The sequence below is a fragment of the Oryctolagus cuniculus genome, chromosome 9 (assembly GCF_964237555.1).
Source record: "Oryctolagus cuniculus chromosome 9, mOryCun1.1, whole genome shotgun sequence".
Lineage (NCBI taxonomy): Eukaryota > Metazoa > Chordata > Mammalia > Lagomorpha > Leporidae > Oryctolagus > Oryctolagus cuniculus.
This window is the reverse complement of record NC_091440.1, coordinates 76,751,113-76,771,227: the sequence shown is the minus strand read 5'-3', so window position 1 is coordinate 76,771,227 and position 20,115 is coordinate 76,751,113. Positions and strand designations below refer to the sequence as shown.

Here is a 20,115-nt window from a genome sequence, read left to right as displayed (position 1 = left end):
TGGATGGAAGATCTCTTTCTTCCTCTCTGGCTTGGTCCTGCAAAGCCACACCATCGGGGAAGAGCAGGGCAGAGGTGTCCTTTCCCATAAAGAAACACTGGGGACAGGCTTCCATGAACATGTCCCTTTATTAACAGCCACGTAGGCTTTTTAAAGAGCAGGGAGAAGGGGCGTAACTAACTCAAGGGAACACTGACTACAGGACAGAACCGATACGGATGCCAATATGCCTCTCCAATCAGCTGGAAGGTCAAGTAGCTTTCCAGGTGGGCCTAATGGGCCTTGGCCACACCTGGGAGCAGTTCACCTGATTGGCAGAAGGTGGGAGTGGGGAAAAATGTGCTTTGGCTCAGGCTAACTGCTGGGATTGCCCACATCCCTCTCTGTCTCTTATTCTCTCTGTATAACTCTGACTTTCAAATAAATAAATATATATATATTTTTAATTAATTTATTTATTTAGAAAGAGTTACAGATAAAGAGAGGGAGAGGAGGAGAGAGAGACTGAGAGATCAAGATCTTCCATTTGCTGGTTCACTCCCCAAATGGCTGTAACAGCCAGGACTGGGCCAGGCTGAAGCCAAGAGCCAGGAGTTTCATCCAGATCTCCCACATGGGTGCAGAGGCCCAGGTACTTGGGCCATCCTCCAGTACTTCCCCAGGCACATTTTGAGGGAGGTGAACAGAAAGTAGAGTAGCCAGGACTCAAACCTGTGCCCATATAGGATGCTGGCATGGTAGGCAGTGGCTTTATCTGCTATACCACAACACCAGCCCTCCAAATTCAGTCACTTTAATGATTTATTTTACCTTTTTTGTTTGTTTGTTTCCTTTGCTACTTAGATTTGAAAGAACACTGTTGCTAAATCTGAGTTTGAAAGAGAAAATAAATACTTCTGAATCCTTAGGGTACTTTTGTAGCTATAGAGGAATAAATAAAATGACATGCTTGGCATTCCTCTTTACATTTCAGAACCAGGCAGTAAGTCAGTGCATCTGAGGCAAGCAGGCTCACCAGGCCCTCATAGGCGGCAGTGGGAGAAAAATGTACCTGGTACAGCTTTGACAGCTTTGGAAAACGCGTCCATCCTCACTTCCAGTGTAACAGCAGAGGATGACAAAGGTGAGTACAGTCGGCCCATAGCATCCCTGGGGGGTTGGTTCCCGGACCCTCTGAAGATAACAAAATCTGAAGATGGCTCAAGTCCCTTATATCAAATTTAAAGTATCCTCCTATGTACTTTAAAAAAAATCCCTAGATTACTTAGTAATACAGTGCAAGTGACATAAATAGTTGTTATACTGGGTTATTTAGGGAATAATGACAAGGGGAAAAGTGTAATCATTCAGTACAGACCCAGTTTTTTAAAAACAGTGTTTCTGATACACAGGTGGTGGAGCACACGGTGCGGAGGGCTGACTGTGTCAGATCAAATGCAGTTATTTTATTATAGGACATTTGCTCATGGTTATGATGTGCTGGGATTTCTTTCTCTCTTTAATGTCACTCTGTGCAAGATACCAGGTGTCACACATCAGAGCACTACTCATACAAAAAGTGAAAAACATTGTAGTTGAGAATCAAATATAACTAACTTTGCCTGTGTGGGGAGCAACTGGGAGCAACTCGGACTAGACTAAGTTACTGGAATTAAGACTTATTCTATACATCTGCTCTCCCACAATATGGCGCTGGGAGAGGAGAAAACAGCTTCTTCCCAGCTGCCTCTCACCAACTTGACAAGCTGCAGGAGCTGCTCCTGATTGGAGGAGAGCAGCGTACTCGGCGTGTGGGTAGCAGAGTTGGGATTGGCGGAAGAGGACTATAAAGGAGGAGAGAGACAACATGCACCAGGAACATCTAAGGGGAACATCTATCTGAAGGAACACCTGTGCAGCCCCCGAGAGAGCCGGCCGGTGGTGTGCCGCTCCCCCGCAGAAGTGGGGAATGTGGCAGGGGGAACCGCCCTTCCACGGAGGTGGAAGGGATGGTAGCCAACCCGGGAAGAACCAGCAGCAAACCCGGGGAGGGCCGAGCAGACAAAAGAACAGCACAGGGTCCTGTGTCGTTCCTCCACGAAGAGGGGGAGCGACAGCCTGAAATGTGATCTGGGAGACAGATGCCGAACATCTTTTTTTTATTTGGTGCTAATTTTTATCTTTTCCCTCTAGGTGGTTCTGTAATCAAATACAGTGAAAATAACGCCTGCAAGCAGTGGCTCAAAGAGACCCCTGACACCTTGTTGAACATCCTTCAGAATGCTGATCTCAGCCTGGCGTTTCAGACCTACACACTTTATAGAATGGTAATTGGTGCCTGTAATTGTGGAAACTCTTCAATTTTTAAAAAAGTATGAGATATATATATAACATAGAATACACCACCTTGACCATTTTAATGCCATTCAGCCAGGTACAGAGTGTTCCCTTTGTACTGACATCGCCACTATCCCACCACCAAGTTTTTCTCACCTTCCAACACTGAGACTCTAGACCCATTTAATAGTAATTCCCCATTCTCCCTTCCTAGAAACCCTGCAGCTGTAAAATTGTGAAGTACGTCTTAGCATTGTATTTTTAGAGGTCCCTGAAATCTGTTCTAGCCTGTCTTAAGCTGCAATTAAAATTTTCCATGTGGCTACTTTACTCACATTGTTTAAAAAAAGATTGACTTATTTATTTGAAAGGCAGTGAGGGAGAGAGAGATCGATCTCCCACCACTGGATCACTCCCCAGATGGCTACAACAGACTGGGCTGAGCCAGGCCAAAGCTGGGAGCTAAGAACTCTGTCCTGCTCTCTGACATGGGTGGCAGTGGGCCAAGCACTTGGACCATCATCCACTGCTTTCCCAAGTTTGTTAACGGGAGCTAGATTGGAAGCTGAGCAGCCCGTTCTTGAGCCAGCACTTCAATATGGGATGCTGGCATCTCAAGTAGTAGCTTAACCAACCCACTGTGCCACAGTGCATTCCCTAGAGCTTCATTGAGCTATTTGCCCATTTGTTTGCTTATTTTAATAATCATGCTACTACTTTTTTTTAAGAGTAGCCCATTTTTACCATGCAAGTGTTGGACATTACTTTTGTGACAGCCCCAAGATTTCTTTTGCTGTGTCCTTGAATTCAGTTATATTGAATAGAACTTAAAAGGGATGATCAAGCAGGATTTGATTTTTAAAGTTTTTCTATAGACATTTTTAGTAAACTTGTACAAAATAACCTTTTATACTTCTAACCCTAGGGATCCAGGCCAAAGGCCTGCATGAAGGGTGTGTGCATGTGTATAATTTTGATAATTCAATTCCTGAGCCACCTTCCTAGGTTAAAATTGGAGACAAGTTATACCAAGAGCCTATAGTGGTATATAGTAAGTCTGAACTTTATTTATTGTAGCAGATTGAGGTCTGTTTTGGCAATATTTATTGATTTACTAACAGATTAAGATTTAAAATAAACCAGTAAAACACTGTTTCTGCTTTGAAGACTGAAGGCATTTATTGCCAGGGAAACCAGCGCTGTACCGTGTGCACATTCCAATAGGGCTAAACATGGAATGTGGGAGCCTGAGGAGGGCCAATACCTGGGAGAAAGGTCTCAGGAAGATTAATGGCTGCAATTTTGATTTAGAAATTATAGTCCTGGATTTTGTATCTGCTCAAATGATGAAGTCCTTGTCATTATAAGAAAGTCATAATTTAAAAAATCTGTCCTAGCTCTATCTTGAAATGGTTTTTATTAAGATTTAATTCACATTTTTACATTAGAGTTTTTTTGTTTAAGTGAAAACTCAAAAGTAATCACTATCTGGAAAATTTTTTTTATAAAATTATGTATTTTTGTTTGATTTGAAAAAGAGAGAGACAGATAAACAGGAAAGATCTTCCATCTATGGGTTCACTCTTCAAATGCCCACCATAGTTGGAGCAAGGCCAGTCTGAAGCCCGGAACCAAGAACTCAGTCTGGGTCTCCCGCATGGGAGGCAGGGACCCTCATATTTGGGTCATCACCTTCTGCCTCCCAGGGTGTACACTAGCAGAAGGCTGAATCAGAAGCAGAGGAGCCAAGACTCAGACCAGCACTCTGATATGGAATGTGGGCATCCCAAGCAGGATCTTAACCACTGCACCAAACACCCACCCCCTAGAAACTTAAATATATGTGTGGGACAAGCATTGTGGCACAGCAGGTGAAGCAACTGCCTACAATGCCAGCGTCTCATATGAGCACAGGTTTGAGTCCCAGCTGCTCCACTTCTGATCTGGCTCCCTGCCTGGCAAAGCAACAGCAAGTGGCTCAAGTACTTGGCCCCCTGCCAGCCACATGGGAGACAAGTATGGAGTTCCTGGTTCCTGGCTTTGGTCTGGCACAGCCCCTACCATTGAGGCCATTTGTGGAGTAAAACAGTGGATGGAAGATCTCTTTCCTCTGTCTTTCTCTTTCAGTAATTCTGCCTTTCCAATAAATAAATAAATCTTACAAAACAAACAAGCATGCGCGTAGGACCGAGTGTGTGGTGTGGTGGTTGTGATGCTGTCATCCCATATCAGAGTACTGGTTTGAGTCCTGGCTCCTTGCTTCCAGTCCAGCTTCCTGCTAATGCACCTGGGAAGGCAGCAGAGGATGACTCAAATAGCTGGGCCCCTGTCACCCACATGGGAGACCCAGATGGAGTTTCAGACTCCTGGCTTTGGCCTGACCCTGCCTCCCTGTTGTGGCCATTTAGGGAGCATACCAGCAGATGAAAAATCTTTCTCTTTCCTTCTCCCTCTTTCCCTTTCTCTATCTTGCTCTGCTTTTCAAATAAACAATAAATAAGCTTTTTTTTTAAAGCATGGGAGTGCCCTTCAGCTCACTACATTTTCCCCTGTTCAATGAGAAGACTTAGGGAGAAAAGGCTCAAAGGAAAAAGAACTCACTGTTATCCAACTTCCAATGAAAGTTTAATGCTTTAATATAGATTAATTTTAATGATTTAATATAGATTATTATATTTCAAAGTTTTTTATTGTGAGTTATTTTCCTGTTAAAGAACTGGTCTTTAAAAATATTTCTTTTTAATTTTTTTTAAAAATTTTATTTAAGGAATACAAACTTCATGTATTAAATATATACAAATTTGGGAACATGATGATTCTTCTCCCCTACCTCCCTCCTGCCCATACTCCCCTCCTTCTTCCTCCTCACTCTCCCTTTCCCATTATTTTCTTTTTTTTTTACAAAGGTCAGTTTTCAGTTACTTTTTTATTCGTAAAATTAACCCTACATTAAGTAGAGAATTCCCTCAATAGTATGAACAAAAAAGAACAGAAACAAACAAACAAGAATAACATTGTTCCTTGACAGTCAAGAGCTGTTAAAAATCATCGCATCTCAAGGTGTCAGTTTCACTCCTATAGATTACCTTTTGAGTACTCCATTAGTTACCACAGATCAGAGAGACCATATGGTATTTGTCTTTTTGTGACTGGCTTATTTCACTATGTGTAATGGTTTCCAGTTGTATTCATTTTGTTGCAAATGTCTTTTTAAAAAATATTTTTTTATTTATTTGAGAGGTAGAGTTATAGACAAAGAGAGGGAAAGACAGGGAAAGATCTTCCATCCTCTGGTTCACTCCCCAAATGGTTACAATGGACAGAACCAGGCTGATCCGAACCAGGAACCAGGATCTTCTTCCAGGTTTCCCACACAGGTGCAGGGGCCCAAGCACTCAGGCCATCCTCCACTGCATTCCCAGGCCACAGCAGAGAGCTGGATAATAAGCAGAGCAGCCAAGACTTGAACTGGTGCCCATATGGGATGCCAGTAATGCAGGCGGAGGATTAACCTACTGAGACACAGCGCCGGCCCCCCAAATATTCATTTTCAATTAACTTTATACAGAGAAGGCCAACTCTATACTAAGTAAAGATTTCAACAATTTGCACACACACGCACACACACACACACACACACAAACTGTTTGAGAACAGGTTTTACAGTTAATTCTCATAATACAACTCATTGAGGACAGAAGTCCTGCATGGGGAATTAGTGCATAGTGACTCCTGTTGTTGATTTAACAATTAACACTCTTATGTATGACATCAGTGATCACCCAAGGGTCTTGACATGAGATACCAAAGGTATGGAAGCCTTTTGTGAATACAAACTCTGTCAATGTTTAGATAAGGCCATAAGCAAAGTGGAGGTTCTCTCCTCCCTTCAGAAAAAGTACATCCTTCTTTGATGGACACTTCTTTCCTCTTGGGTCTCTTTCACAGAGATCCTTCTTGTAGGACATTTTTTTTTGCCATAGTGTCTTGGATTTCCATGCCTGAAATGCTATCATGGGCTTTTCAGCCAGACCAGAAAGCCATAAGAGCTGAATCTGAGGTCACAGTGCTATTTAAAGTGATTATCAGTCTATGAGTTTACTGTGTTACAGCTGTTCTTTAACTGAGAATTTAAAAGAGCTCTTGGGACCCTTGGGATGTGTTCTTGGGAATAGAGCAATGCACATGGCCAGCTGATGGAACTGTATTGAACAACTTCCAAGGGGAGCCCCTAAATGAAGTGACCTCATTCCTGTCTATTGATATCCAGCTATGCCATAAATGAGTGTGAGTGGGAGAGCAGATAGGGTGGGAAGAATCACTATGTTCCTAAATTTGTATTTATGAAATGCATGAAGTGTATATACTTTAAATCAAAGGTTTCTGGGGCAAAAAATGCTACCACCTCACTTGCTGGGATGCTGTTGTGACTGTGTATGGCTAACTCCTACTCCTGCTCCCCCTCAGTCTAACCTCTTTACTGATCTCTGCAATTTTTGTATTTGGGTCTATATATCCTGTGTGTCTACAAGTATGCCTATGTTTCAGGAAAAACCCTGTGTATGAGAACCAGCTGCCACAGGGAAAAGGGACTGAGAGACCAAAGAAGAAAAATCCAAGATTAGATAGAAAGTGATTTATTGAGAGCACAGAAGTGTAGGCTGTGGTGGTGTACATGACACAATGGATCCACACAACCTCAGTCAATGGGAAGGGGGTCCCCAGCTAACCTAACAGCACCTGGACCATCTCAAGCAACAGTACTGTTCCAAGGATTAGACAGGGGACATTCCACCTGCAGGTCTGGCAGATCTTAATGACTTCCTTTATCTCACAAGGTTTGGAATGACCCTCAGGGCTACCACAAGAGGAAGAGGACAGATGTGTCCAAAATGGCTTTGGTCACATCATACTGAATCCCTACATCATAATTATGAATTTGTACATTTTATATTCATCTTCAGGAGTCACTGGGTCTGGCCCTGCCATGGCAGCCACAGATGGGACTCCATAATTCAATAACTCCTTAGCAGGCTAATTTTAACTTGGTAATTTGTATGGCCCACGCATGATGTTATAAATATCCAAATGACCTTTGGTGAAAGGAATCTCCCTTTTGCTCAGTTCTTTTTTTTTTTTTTAAAAGATTTTATTTATCTATTTGAGAGAGAGAGTTACAGACAGTGAGAGGCAGAGACAGAAAGGTCTTCCCTCCGTTGGCTCACTCCCCACATGGCTGTAACAACCGGAGCTGCACCAGGAGCTAAGTGCTTCTTCCAGATCTCCCACACAGGTGTAGGGGCTCAAGCACCTGGACCATCCTCTACTGCTTTCCCAGGCCATAGCAGAGAGCCTGATGGGAAGAGGAGCAGTCGGGACTAGAACCAGCACCCATATGGGATGCCGGCACCACAGGTGGAGGGTTAACCTAGTTAGCCACAGCACAGGCCCCTGTTCAGTTCTTGATCCTTAGCATCTAGCACATAGGAGCTGCTTAATGTATGTTTGCTGAATGAATGAATGGAATGGAGTGGCTTAACAGAGTGTAGTATGTCTTTATATCATGCAAGATCAGCTTTAAAGGACAGTTTATACTGGATACTGTTACAAAACTCAGGTCACTTCTAAGTATGAAAACCTGTGCTTTGTTTGTTTATATTGTAAGTTTACATTTTCTGATGACTGCTTTTATTTTTCTAAGTAAATCACCCTGTGTTTACAAACACTGGAGATGCTGTGATGCATTTGCCTTTGCTTGGTAGCTTGTTGGTACCTGAAACCCCAAGCTTATCTGGAAAGGTCTTTGTAGCACCTGATAAAGGCTTTGTTTGCCCTCCAACAGCTCATCCCTGAACACACCAGGCTCCACTGTTTGTCTATGGAAATTGTGAAGTTTTCCCAGTTTGAAGCAGCATAAGAAAAATAAGGAGGATGTCTTGATATTTTCCTAAGGCTAAATTAATACCACATAAGTTCTATCAATAAATACTGTCTGTCATGTGCTAGGTATGTTCTAGGACTCCAAGATACACCAGTGATCAAAAGAGGCAAAAATCTCTGCACTGCTGCATTTGGTTTCTATTGCTGCCTAGCAAATGACCACAATCTAGTTGGTTAAAACAGCTACCATTTATGAGCTCTTAAATCCTGCAGCTCAGAAGGTGGGGCTTGGCTTAGCTGGAGAGTCTGCTCAGGGTCTCATGCAGTTGAAATGAGGGTGTCAGCTGGGATTGCAGCTCATGGTCCTTTTCTGAGCCTACTCAGGTTGCTGTTTGGCCTGTTCATGTTCATTTCCCTGCAATTTTAAGACATAAGCCCCTACTTTCTTGCTGGCTGTTCAGCAGCTGGCAGCTAACCTGTTAACGGGGCCTCTGCTGTCGGCTTCAAGAAGTGGGCCTCTGTACCTTGCCATTTGGCCTCCTTAACAGAGTGTGGAGATCCTTCTCTTCCTTTGTTTCTGACCTCTAGATACAGATTAAAATGGATCATGTAGTTAGGTCACTTCCACCTGGGTAATCTGCCTTTCCATTGACCCTGAGTCAGCTGATCAGTGCCTTTACATCAGCAAAGTCCCCTTGTAATGTGACATAACAGTCCCGGGAAGAGTGGTTCCACCCTCACTCAGGGGTTAGAGTCATCTGTGGTTTGTTCACCAGGGCCATCATACATCCTAATGCAACTATAGGACTTAACCTTCTTGGAGCTAGGGAGTAGGGAGAGACAGAGGACAAATGTAAATGTAATTCATGAGCTTACTTTATATAGCAAGGTGACAAGTGCTGTCAGAAAATAGAATGGAATGAGATGGGGGGTGGGAGGGTGCAGTTTTAAATAGAGTGGTCTGGAAGGACTTATGAAGGTGACATTGGAGCAAAGATTTGGAGGAGGTAAGGAAAGAGTCCTGCTGATGTCTCAGGAAGAACCTTCTAGGCTAAGGGAATGAACACTGCAAAGGCATGAGGCAAGAGCAGGCCTGATGTGCTAAAGGACCAGCCAGAGCTGTTGGGAGAACAGCTCACCGGGGGCCTTCAGCATCCACTGCTGGGTATCCCAAGAATGCAAGGTCCTGTCCACTGTCTACCTGGGCTGTTTCTCAGGACTGTGTTTGCTGAGAGCAACTTTTAAAGATGAGGTGACATCTCCCTGAAGACAGCAGCCTTGCTTCCTTCTCGCTGTGAAAGCAGTAGCTTCCCTGCCCTCAGTGTGATGAAGCCCACCCCCATGTACCAGTGTCCATCCAGACCCACCTGTGTTGGTTCTGTGGGATTTCAGTGACATAGAGAACCAGTGTTAATATGAAGCTCTGGCTACTGCTTTTGCCAGACACAATAACATCCTTTGTTTCTTACCTGGGAGTCTCATGACTTCTGCCAGCATTTGTGAAGTAGAAAGCAGCCAGTTAGTAGGGTAGAATCTCAGATTCTTCATAGAACCTTCCCTGATGTCATTGTGAGTAGAGCATAATGATCAAGAAGAAAATAGGAGATTTGTTTTTTATTCTTTATTCTGATAGTATGTACTTCCCAGATTTTTGGTATTAAAATGCCTTTATTTTGTGGAATGATAGTGATAGTAGATGATATTTCATCAAACGATTGAAATAGGCATCATTGCATGCTAATGCAAAAGAAAAAATTCTTACAGATGCTGACACAGTGCTTTCTCCTCATTTATGATTTTTATATGCATAGACAGACCTCTTTTTAGATTTACTTAAACATAGTTTCATATTACTATTGTGCATATAGAAACAAGAAAATGTAAGTGAATAAAATTGGCTAATGTATTTTTTAATGTATTCTAAAAATTATGCAGGAGCAAGCATTTGGCCTAGCAGTTAACATGTTGGCTCAGGCACCCACAGCAGATATCAGAGCGCCTGGATTCAATACCCACCTCCAGTTCCCTACTCCAACTTCTTGCCAGTGCCTGTCCTGGAGAGCAGAAGGCTATGCAGGAGATCTGGACTGAGTGTCCAGCTCCTGACTTCTGTGGGTATTTAAGGAGTGAACCAAGGGATGGAATCTTTCTTCCTTTGTCTGTCTTTGTCTCTCAAATATTTTTTTAAAATTTTTAGGAAGTTTTTAAAAATTATGCACACAGTGAAAACATTAAGACTGCTGGCCCTACAGCAATTGATAAGAAGATTCTAACGTCTGTAAGACACAAACTTGATTTTTCAAGAGTGTGTTTTAGAGTTGATAATTATAGCAACAGTTAATGTATGTTGGGACTTGGCTAATAAAGATTGCAGCCCTAATATATTTTTTAAAGATTTATTTGAAAGGCAGAGTTACAGAGAGGCAGAGGCAGAAAGGGAGAGAAGTCTTCTATTTGCTAGTTCACTGCCCAAATGGCTGCTGTTGCTGTGCTGATCTGAAGCCAGGAGCCAGGAGATTCTTCTGGGTCTCCCACACAGGTGCAGGGACCCAAGGACTTGGGCCATCTTCTACTGCTTTCCCAGGCCACAGCAGAGAGCTGGATTGGAAATGGACTTGAACTGGCACCCATATAGGATGGCAGCACTGCAGGCAGCCGCTTTACCTGCTATGCCACAGCCCCAACCCCACAACCCTAATATTATTGCCCCTTAATTGTTTTTGCAAGGTCTATGATCCATGAGCTTTATAAGTCTAGAAACTCTTTATTTCCCTGTCACTCTTTCAAATAAATATTAAACAACAAAAAAGGCAATTAACACTGATAACACTGATTAATGGGGAAAAAGGATATGCTTATATTAGAGCCAATTAATGCTCATTTGCCTGAATAGTCTGAGATGGTTCAACCATGATAATCCTGAACCTGTCCGTTTCTTTCACCAAAAGCCAGTGTAGTGTAAGGCTGAGTCCAATGGAGGTTAGTGGAAAGGAAATGAAGTGGACCCCTCAGTTTCCTTATTCTGATTCCCCTCTCATTTTGAAGTTGCCATCCCTTCCTTGCCTTCGTAGTTCTTTCAATGACTGAGTTACAACAAAAATCAAGTAGTATGGTGCTGAGGATAACTGATCTCCAGATGTGAGGGTATATATTGGGGAGCATCTTCTTAGGAGCCTTCTTAGATCTCCAGTCAGACTTATCACTCACCCTTCCTTCCTTCCTTCCTTCCTTCCTTCCTTCCTTCCTTCCTTCCTTCCTTCCTTCCTTCTTTCCTCCTTCCCTCCCTCCCTCCCTCCCTCTCTCTCTCTCTCCCCCTCTCTCTCTTTCTTTCACCTATTTATTTGAAAGGCAGAGTTACAGAGAGAGGGGGAGACAGAGAGTGATCTTCCATCTGCTGTTTTGTTACCCAAATTGCCACAATGGTCAGGGTTGGGCCAGGCCCAAACCAGGAGCATCTTCTGGGTCTCCCATGTGGGTAGCAGGTACCCAAGCACTTGGGCCATCTTCCATTGCTTTCCCAGGCACATTAATGTGGAGCAAAGGTTGGAAATGGAGCAGCCAGAACAAACCAGCACCCATATGAGTGCATGCATCACTGGCAGCAGCTTAACCCACTGAACCACAACACCGGCCCCCTGTCACTTTCTGCTCTCTACACCCTCAAGCCCACAGACATCCAATCCAGCACTGGTCACACAATGTGGAATGACTCCCCAACTAGACAGAGCAGGAGGACAGCTTATTTGCTCCATATCCCTAACAGCATTTCTTACTGATCACATGTCCTTGATAAAAGTGTGTTGTTGAATAAATGGATTACTCCTTAAGAAGGGAGATGAGGGGGGCAGGCATTTGGCACAGCAATTAAGCAGCTGCCTGGGACACCCATAGGAATAATATGAGTGTTTAAATTTTTAAAAATTTTTTTACATATTTGAAAGAGTGACACAAAGAGAGATGCACAGAGACAGACACAGAGAGATCTTTTATCCACTGGTTCATTCCCCAAATGCCCATAACACACAGAGCTGCCCCTGGTTGAAGCCAAGAGCCAGGACCACATCTGAATCTCCCTGGTCTCCCCGGTGGATGGCAGAGATCTCAAGTACATGTGCCACTATCTGCTGCATCCCTGGTGTATTACAGGAAGCTGTTTGGAAGCAGAATAGTCAGGATGTAACGGGGCACCCCAATGAGATGCTCATGTCACAAGCAATGACTTAATCTGCTATGCCAGAACTCCTGTCCCCATACATGCAAACAAATTTAACAGATAAAAACACAACATATTATCAAACTTTTGATGCAGGACCAAGGCATTGAGTTCATGGACTAGAGTTCTGAATATTCTTTCTTATGTAAGCTCTGCCTCTTATTTTTTTTGTATTTTATTTTATTTTATTTATTTATTTTTAAACTTTTATTTAATGAATATAAATTTCCAAAGTACAGCTTATGGATTACAATGGCTTCCCCCCCACAAACGTCCCTCCCACCCGCAAGCTCTGCCTCTTATTTAGAATTTTGTTTCCTTTCTTTAGTGTAGAATAAGAATTTCTGAATAATCTGTATTCACAATCCTCTTAGAGCTTTTCTAACTATATTTTACTTGTCTCATCCAACATTTAGGTAAATGAAATTTTTTTCTTTAGTCAATTTTTCTGAGTCCTCCAAAACATTCAATGTGGTCTTCTACAGATATAATCCTCTTTCTTTTTCTATTCCTACTATATCAGTCTATATAATAGTTACAATGACAAACATAAGTGGCATAAGAAGATTTGGGGAAAACACAAGGGTCTCGGTAAGCATCAGTGTGATTGGTGGGAACAGAAATGTGTAGAAAAATGGAGAGCCCAGAAGCCACTAGTGATGACCTTGAGCGGGCAACACTATAGGAGAGCGTCCAGGAATCTACTGAGTAGGTTAGGAGAAGTCCACCAGAAAGAACAGTTGCTATTGTACTCAACAACATGTTTGAATAAATACACATGTTCATACCCCAACATAAGAAGGGGCTCTTAATCTTGGGGTACTGGGAGAGATTCACAGCTGCTACTTTTCCAGCAGATTTCTAATCCTTATAGTAATGTATTAATCATAATAGCTCTCACCACATTCTCATGTGTAGGCAATATTCTATGCATCTGACATGGATGAACTCATTTGATCTTTCCAGCCATCCTAGTAGGATGTTTCTGAATTATTTGCATTTTACAGATGAGGTACTGAGACACAAAGAAAGTGACTTGCCCAGAGTTACAGAGCTAAGAAACATTCGGTGGTTAAGTGGGCGTAGAACCCAGTCTGTTTTGACTCCACAGCCAGAGTTGTGATCTATTGTATACAGTATTATTTTCTGTTACATTCTCCACCTTTTGGAACTTTTTGGAACTTAGCAAGCAAATGGTTGTTAAATATCTGAACCCCTCCAGCGCCAAATGATGCCTTTTCTTACAGAAAAATGTCGGCTGTTTATTGTCATGGAATATTGTGATGGAGGGGATCTCATGAGAAGGATCAGCAGACAGTGGGGAGTGTTACTTAGTGAAGATCAGGTAAAATCGTTTCTAATTTGCCGTTTAATCTATATGTGGAGAGGAAGGATTACATTTAAAATGTCATAAGTTTGTATGAAACATGAACGAGTGGATCAATATTCTTGGTAAATTCAGGAGCTTGGCAGCCGCGGCGTCTGACCCGAGTCCTCGGCGCGGAGCGAGTGGCGGCGGCGTGGGCCTGGCGCCCAGCAGCTGGCGGACAGGTAGGTGGTGGCTGCCGGGCCCCATAGGGCCTGGTGCCGGGGAAGGGGGCCATGGGCCCTCCCGGGGACTTCATCTGGGCCCTGCGCGGGTGGGCGGGCGGGGCGCGGGCTCCCACAGCCTGGCTCCTCTGGCTGTGACCTGCGCCTCCGCCTCCGAGACACTTCCAGACCCCTGTCGCTTCCCTCGGGCCCCTGTCCTGGGCTCTGTGCCCGTGCTGGGCGACCCGCCTGGTGCCCCGGGTGTCTCGGGCTGGGTTAGAGACAGGGCCCCCGACAGCTGGGGCGCCCCCCGACGGCCAGAGCAGCCCGGCGGGTGCTGGGGGCTGTGCCCTGGTCTCCCCCCAGGGGGCTGTGCTCTGACTCCAAGGTGGCTGCGTGGCGGTCGCATGGGCGGGAGGGCAGCTGAGTAAAGCGGAGCCCCCAGCCACGGCCAGGCCCCCGGGCGGGATGTCACCCCTAGCCCTGCCCCGCCCGTGCCCGGCCTGCCTGCCGCGGAGAATTGTGGAAACACCGTCCCAGCAGCTGGTCAGCATGCAGGCCCCACATCTCAGCTCCTTGCTAAAGCGCCTCAGTGCTCGGGCCCCGCCCCCCTGTGGGAGACCAGGCTGGAGCTTCTGGCCTTGCCCTGTGCCTGCCAGGCCACTGCGGGCACCTGGGGTGAGCCAGCAGGTGATCTGGGCAGAGAAAGAGAGAGGTCGTCTGCACGCGGCTTCACTCCCCAGGGGACTGTAACCCCCAGGGCTGGGCTGCGCTGAAGCCAGGAACTCCATGGGGGCTCCCAGGTGGGCGCGGGCCCTGGCACTTGGGCGGTCTTCCACTGCGTTCCAGGCCATCATTCGGAACTCCATGTGGGCTGTGGCTTAAGCCTGTCCCCAAGTAAATCTTCCTTTTAAAAATGCAGTGCCCTCCCACGGTCCCCCCACAGAGGCTGGGCTCCCTGCACCTTGCCCACCCCCTGCCCCCAGCTGCTCTGTGCCTACCTGAGCCCGCTGGCCAGGCTAGGTCCAGCAGCCCCGGCCGTCCACTCAGCACCACCGTGAGCTCCTGCTGCTGGCCCCACCCCTACCCTGTCCCAGGTGTCCGGGCCTGCGGGCCGGTGATGCCCTGGTCTCTGGCAGCCTTGCTACACGCCAGCAACCCTCATGGCAACCAGTTCAGGTCCCCGCTGCTCCACTTCCGATCCAGCTCCCTGCTGGTGGGCCTGGGAAGGTGGTGGCAGACGGCCCAACCATGTGGCCCTGCCATCCATGGGGGAGACCCGGATCGAGTTCCAGGCTCCTGGTGTCAGCCTCTGGGGAGTGAACAGCGTTTAGAAGATCTTTCTCTGTCACCTGTCATCCTCTCCTTGTAGCTCTGCCTTTAAGGAAATAAAAGTTAGAGTTCAGGAATGCTTTAGATGGAAAGGGACGGGTGCTGTGGCACAGCGGGTAAAGCCCCTGCCTGCAGTGCCCGCAGCCCATGTGGGCGCCGGTTCCAGTCCTGGCTGCTCCACTTCCGATCCAGCTTTCTGCTATGGTCTGGAAAGGCTGTGGAAGATGGCCCAAGTCCTTGGACCCCTGGACCCACGTGGGAGACCCGGAGGAAGCTCCTGGGTCTTGGCTTCAGATTGGCCCAGCTCTGCAAACCAGCGGATGGAAGACCTCTCTCTCCCTCTCCCTTTCCCTCCCCGCCCTCTGCCTCTCCTTTCTCTGTGTAACTCTTTCAAACAAATAAATCTATAGAAAAAAAAAGTAAAAAAAAAAAATTCTTGGTAAATTCAGACCAAAACATGTTTGCAATTGAACTTGAACTCTACCTTTTCTGAGCAATGAGATCTTGAGAAAAGATAGTCTCTGGCCGGCGCTGCGGCTCAATAGGCTAATCCTCTGCCTTGCGGCACTGGCACACCGGGTTCTAGTCCTGGTCGGGGCGCCAGATTCTGTCCCTGTTGCCCCTCTTCCAGGCCAGCTCTCTGCTGTGGCCAGGGAGTGCAGTGGAGGATGGCCCAAGTGCTTGGGCCCTGCACCCCATGGGAGACCAGGAGAAGCACCTGGCTCCTGCCTTCGGATCAGCGCGGTGCACCGGCCGCGGCAGCCATTTGAGGGTGAACCAATGGCAAAGGAAGACCTTTCTCTTTGTCTCTCTCTCTCACTGTCCACTCTGCCTGTCCAAAAAAAAAAAAAAAAAAAAAAAAAGAGAGAGAGAGAGAGAGAAAAGATGGTCTTTTTGGACAGTCTTACTTAGGATGCCTCTGAGATAAATCTTCCCGGCTTAAAAAGCATCTGACTGTGGATGCTCCTTAGCTATTTGAAATGTGACATATTTATAGCTTCACTCTTTCCTTTTATCATTTGGCATTCTGTTTTAAAATAGCTATCCTGCTCTGCTAGGGAAGACGGAAGATCTTAGCAATGTCTATTTAGTATATCTTGATAAAGACAGAATTTTCTTGGTTTTTTTAAAATTTTTTTAAAATATACAAATTTCATGTATTTCATATATATAGATTCAGGAATATAGTGCTACTTCCCACTCTACCCTCCCTCCCACCCATGCTCCCACACTGCTTTCTCCACCCTCTCCTATTCCCACTCTTGATTTTTACGAAGATGTATTTTCAGCTTAATTTATACTCACAAGATTAACTCTCCACTAAGTAAGGAATTCAACAAGTAGTATGAAGAAAAAACTGAAGAAAAAATTAAATGGGGTGGTGCATACCATGTTTTGGAAATGATCACTATAAAAGACAATTGGAATATTGAATGAGTACAAGGATTCTTCACTAAATATAGTAATTCAAATTTGAAACATATTTGAACCAGTAATTCAAATTACATAATTCCTTTTTTCAATAATTAAGGAATATATCTTTTTCTTTTGTCTGTGTTTTTCAAATTCTCAAATGGGTATGTGTATTTTATAACTCAAGTGTGTTTTCTTCATTTATAATCAAATGAATTATCAATATATTTTTGGTGAATTTATCTGATCATCCATTATTAGTAAAACTTGCCTTTTTTTATGACAGGCAGAGTGGACAGTGAGAGAGAGACAGAGAGAAAGGTCTTCCTTTGCCGTTGGTTCACCCTCCAATGGCTGCCATGGCTGGCGCACCACGCTGATCCGAAGGCAGGAGCCAGGAGCTTCTCCTGGTCTCCCATGGAGTGCAGGGCCCAAGCACTTGGGCCATCCTCCACTGCACTCCCTGGCCACAGCAGAGAGCTGGCCTGGAAGAGGGGCAACTGGGACAGAATCCGGCGCCCCAACCAGGACTAGAACCCGGTGTGCCGGTGCCGCAAGGCGGAGGATTAGCCTAGTGAGCCGCAGCGCCAGCCAAAAAAGAAGGCAACAGAGATACATTTCCAGAAGTGAGAGTGAAGGCTGCATGTCAAAATAAAAACAAAGCAGACATCTACTACATCCTTTGCTTACTGCCTTTCACCTGTCTTCTGTCCCAGAGCCATTATATTGCTCCTTCCAGCTCTCAAGTTTAGATAGAAATGTGAATGTATATTCTGTGGAGGTCCTGGGAGGGGGAAAGGGGCAGAATGCATGCCAGGACAGAGATCTTGAACAGAATGAAAAATTCTCAGATATCCCAACACCCAATAACCTACACTAGTACTTAATAGACCTTCACATCTCAGAGTCCTTTATCTCAATTCCCACTCAGCTGTGAATACACCTAGACCCTACTGCATGAAACAGCTGTCTTTTGAAATAGTAGGTGGAGTTACAGTGAGAGAGAGAGAGAGAGAGAGATGAAGAGAAGGGTCCTCCTTCCCAATGTTTTTTTAAAATATTTTATTTATTTATATATTTATTTGAAAGGCAGAGTTACAGAGAGAGAGGGAGAGAGAGAGAAATCTTTCATCTGTTGGTTCACTCCCCATATGGCCATAGCAGCTGGGACTGGGCCAGGCTGACGCCAGGAGCCATGAGCTTCATCCAGGTCTCCCATGTGTGTGCAGTGGCCCAAGGACTTGGCCATCCTCTGCTGCATTCTCTGGTACATTATCAGGAGCTGGATCAGAAATGGAATAGCCGTGACTTGAGTCAGTGCTTATATGGGATGACAGCATTGCAGATGGAGGCTTAGCCTTCTCTGCCACCATGCTGGCCCCAGTTTAACCTTCTTTGCCACAGTGCCAGCCCCAGTCATAATCTTATAAACGATCACAGTAGGAAAGTTTCAAAAGCAATTTTTAAAATGGACATAAAATTTTGGTCTCACAGAATGAGAAACAGTACACAATTACATGTTTACATGTGTATATAGTTACTGCCCAGTACATCTTAGCCAATGAATTGTCTCTCACAATTAAAAAGTTAAACTATAAAAATATATAACTATCCAAACTAGGATTACCTTCAAGCAAACATGTTGTTGCCAAGTCACATAGTTCCATGTGAAAACAGAAGATTGATTAGAAAGATAAAACATTCTCCAATGTGTTGCATGGCTAACTTCAGATATACTCTGATGGCTCTGGAGACGACATCTCTAGGAAGAGTCTGCCTTCACAGATCTGATATACTGCAGATGGAAACTTGTCAGCTGGTTCTTTCTGTTTGAGGATGTGATACACTTCAGAAGTCTGAGGTCCTTGAGACTTCTACCCATTCAGCATCTCCTCCAATTCTTCAGTGGTCTTCCTAGTTCTGGCAAATGCCTTGGTCACCTGTGGTTCCACCCTGTGTAGCAGGTGACAATCAGGTTAGCCACCTGGCAGCTCTCTAGGACAGTGACTGTGGACTCCTGACCCTAGCAGAGATCCTGGAAAAAGCAAATATTTCCATGAGGCACATGTGGATGATGGCAGCTTTAATGTTGTCACCACAGCAGAGGTAGTCACAGAACCCAGTTCCTAAGGCCATAATGTTTTTAAGAGTACCACAAAGTCCAACAGTGTTTGCATCAGCAACCACAGTCATTAAAGAATTGGAGTCTGCAAAAGTTCTTTGAAAAAAAGGCCATTCTCTGTCACTTAGCTGCTGATAGTGGTTTCACAGAACTCTGTAGCCACTTTGCTGGCAGTGTTGGCACTCATCAACATACTAATGTCAATGTCCTTTTGTGTTTTAAAAAGATTTATTTATTTGTTTTGAAAGTCAGAGTTACTGTGGAGAGGGAGAGACAGAGAGATTGAGAGATTCCATCATCTGGTTCACTCCCTAGATGACAACAATAGCAAGTGCTGGGCCAGACTGAAGCCTGAAGCCAGGAGCCAAGAGCTTCATCTGAGTCTCCCATATAGGTGGCAGGGGCCCAAACACTTGGGTCATCTGCTGCTTTTCCTGGGCCATTAGCAGGGAGCTGAAAAAGAAGTGGAGCAGTCGGAACATGAACCAGTACCCATATGCCCTTCTTCTTGAGTATGATGCTGGAAGTGAGTTACACTTGCTTAAAACCTTAGACTATGCCCTTGATGATGGTGACAGAATATTTTGTTGTTGATCTCATTGCAGGTTCTGTGAATGAACTGGGGGAATGACAAACACCAGCAGATTTGTACCCTGCATGCGCTTGATGAGATTTGAGATGACAACCTGCAACTGCCAAGGCAAGGACTTTTAAAATTTGTTTTAACTTTTAAAAAAGTTTCAAAAAAGATTTATTTATTTGAAAGGCAGTGTTATAGAGAGAGGGACACACACACACACACACACACACACACACACACACACACTTACTATTTTCCATTTGCTGGTTCACTCTCCGAATAGCCACAATGGCCAGGGCTGTTTCAGGTTGAAACCAGGAGCTTTATCCCAGCCTCCCACATAGATGGCAGGGACTCAGGCACCTGGGCCATCATCTTCTGCTTTCCAAGACACATTAGCAGGGAACTGGATAAGAAATAGAGTGGCAGGGAGTTGAACTGGCATCCATATAGGATGCTGGTGTTTCAGGCAGTAGCTTAACCCACTATGCCATAATGCTGGCCCTTAGACAGACTTTAATCAGTTATTTTAAATGAGTGCAAAGAACAAAAAGAAAGGATATCTAAAGTGTTAAGGAATAGTGTGAGTGTGGGAGACCTAGAAGAAGCTCTTGGCTCCTGGCTTTTGGATCAGTCCAGTTCCATTCGTTGCGGCCATTTAGGGAGTGAACCAATGGATGGAAGACCTCTCTCTATATATCACTGCCTCTCCCTCTTTTTGTGTGTAAC

General features: G+C 44.9%; 1 pseudogene; it reads left to right on the top strand.

Moving 5' to 3' along the window:
• LOC138843819 (serine/threonine-protein kinase Nek3-like) overlaps positions 1-19,506 on the top strand; it is a 51,346-nt pseudogene extending 31,840 nt beyond the window's left edge.
• Positions 19,507-20,115: the final 609 nt, after the last annotated feature.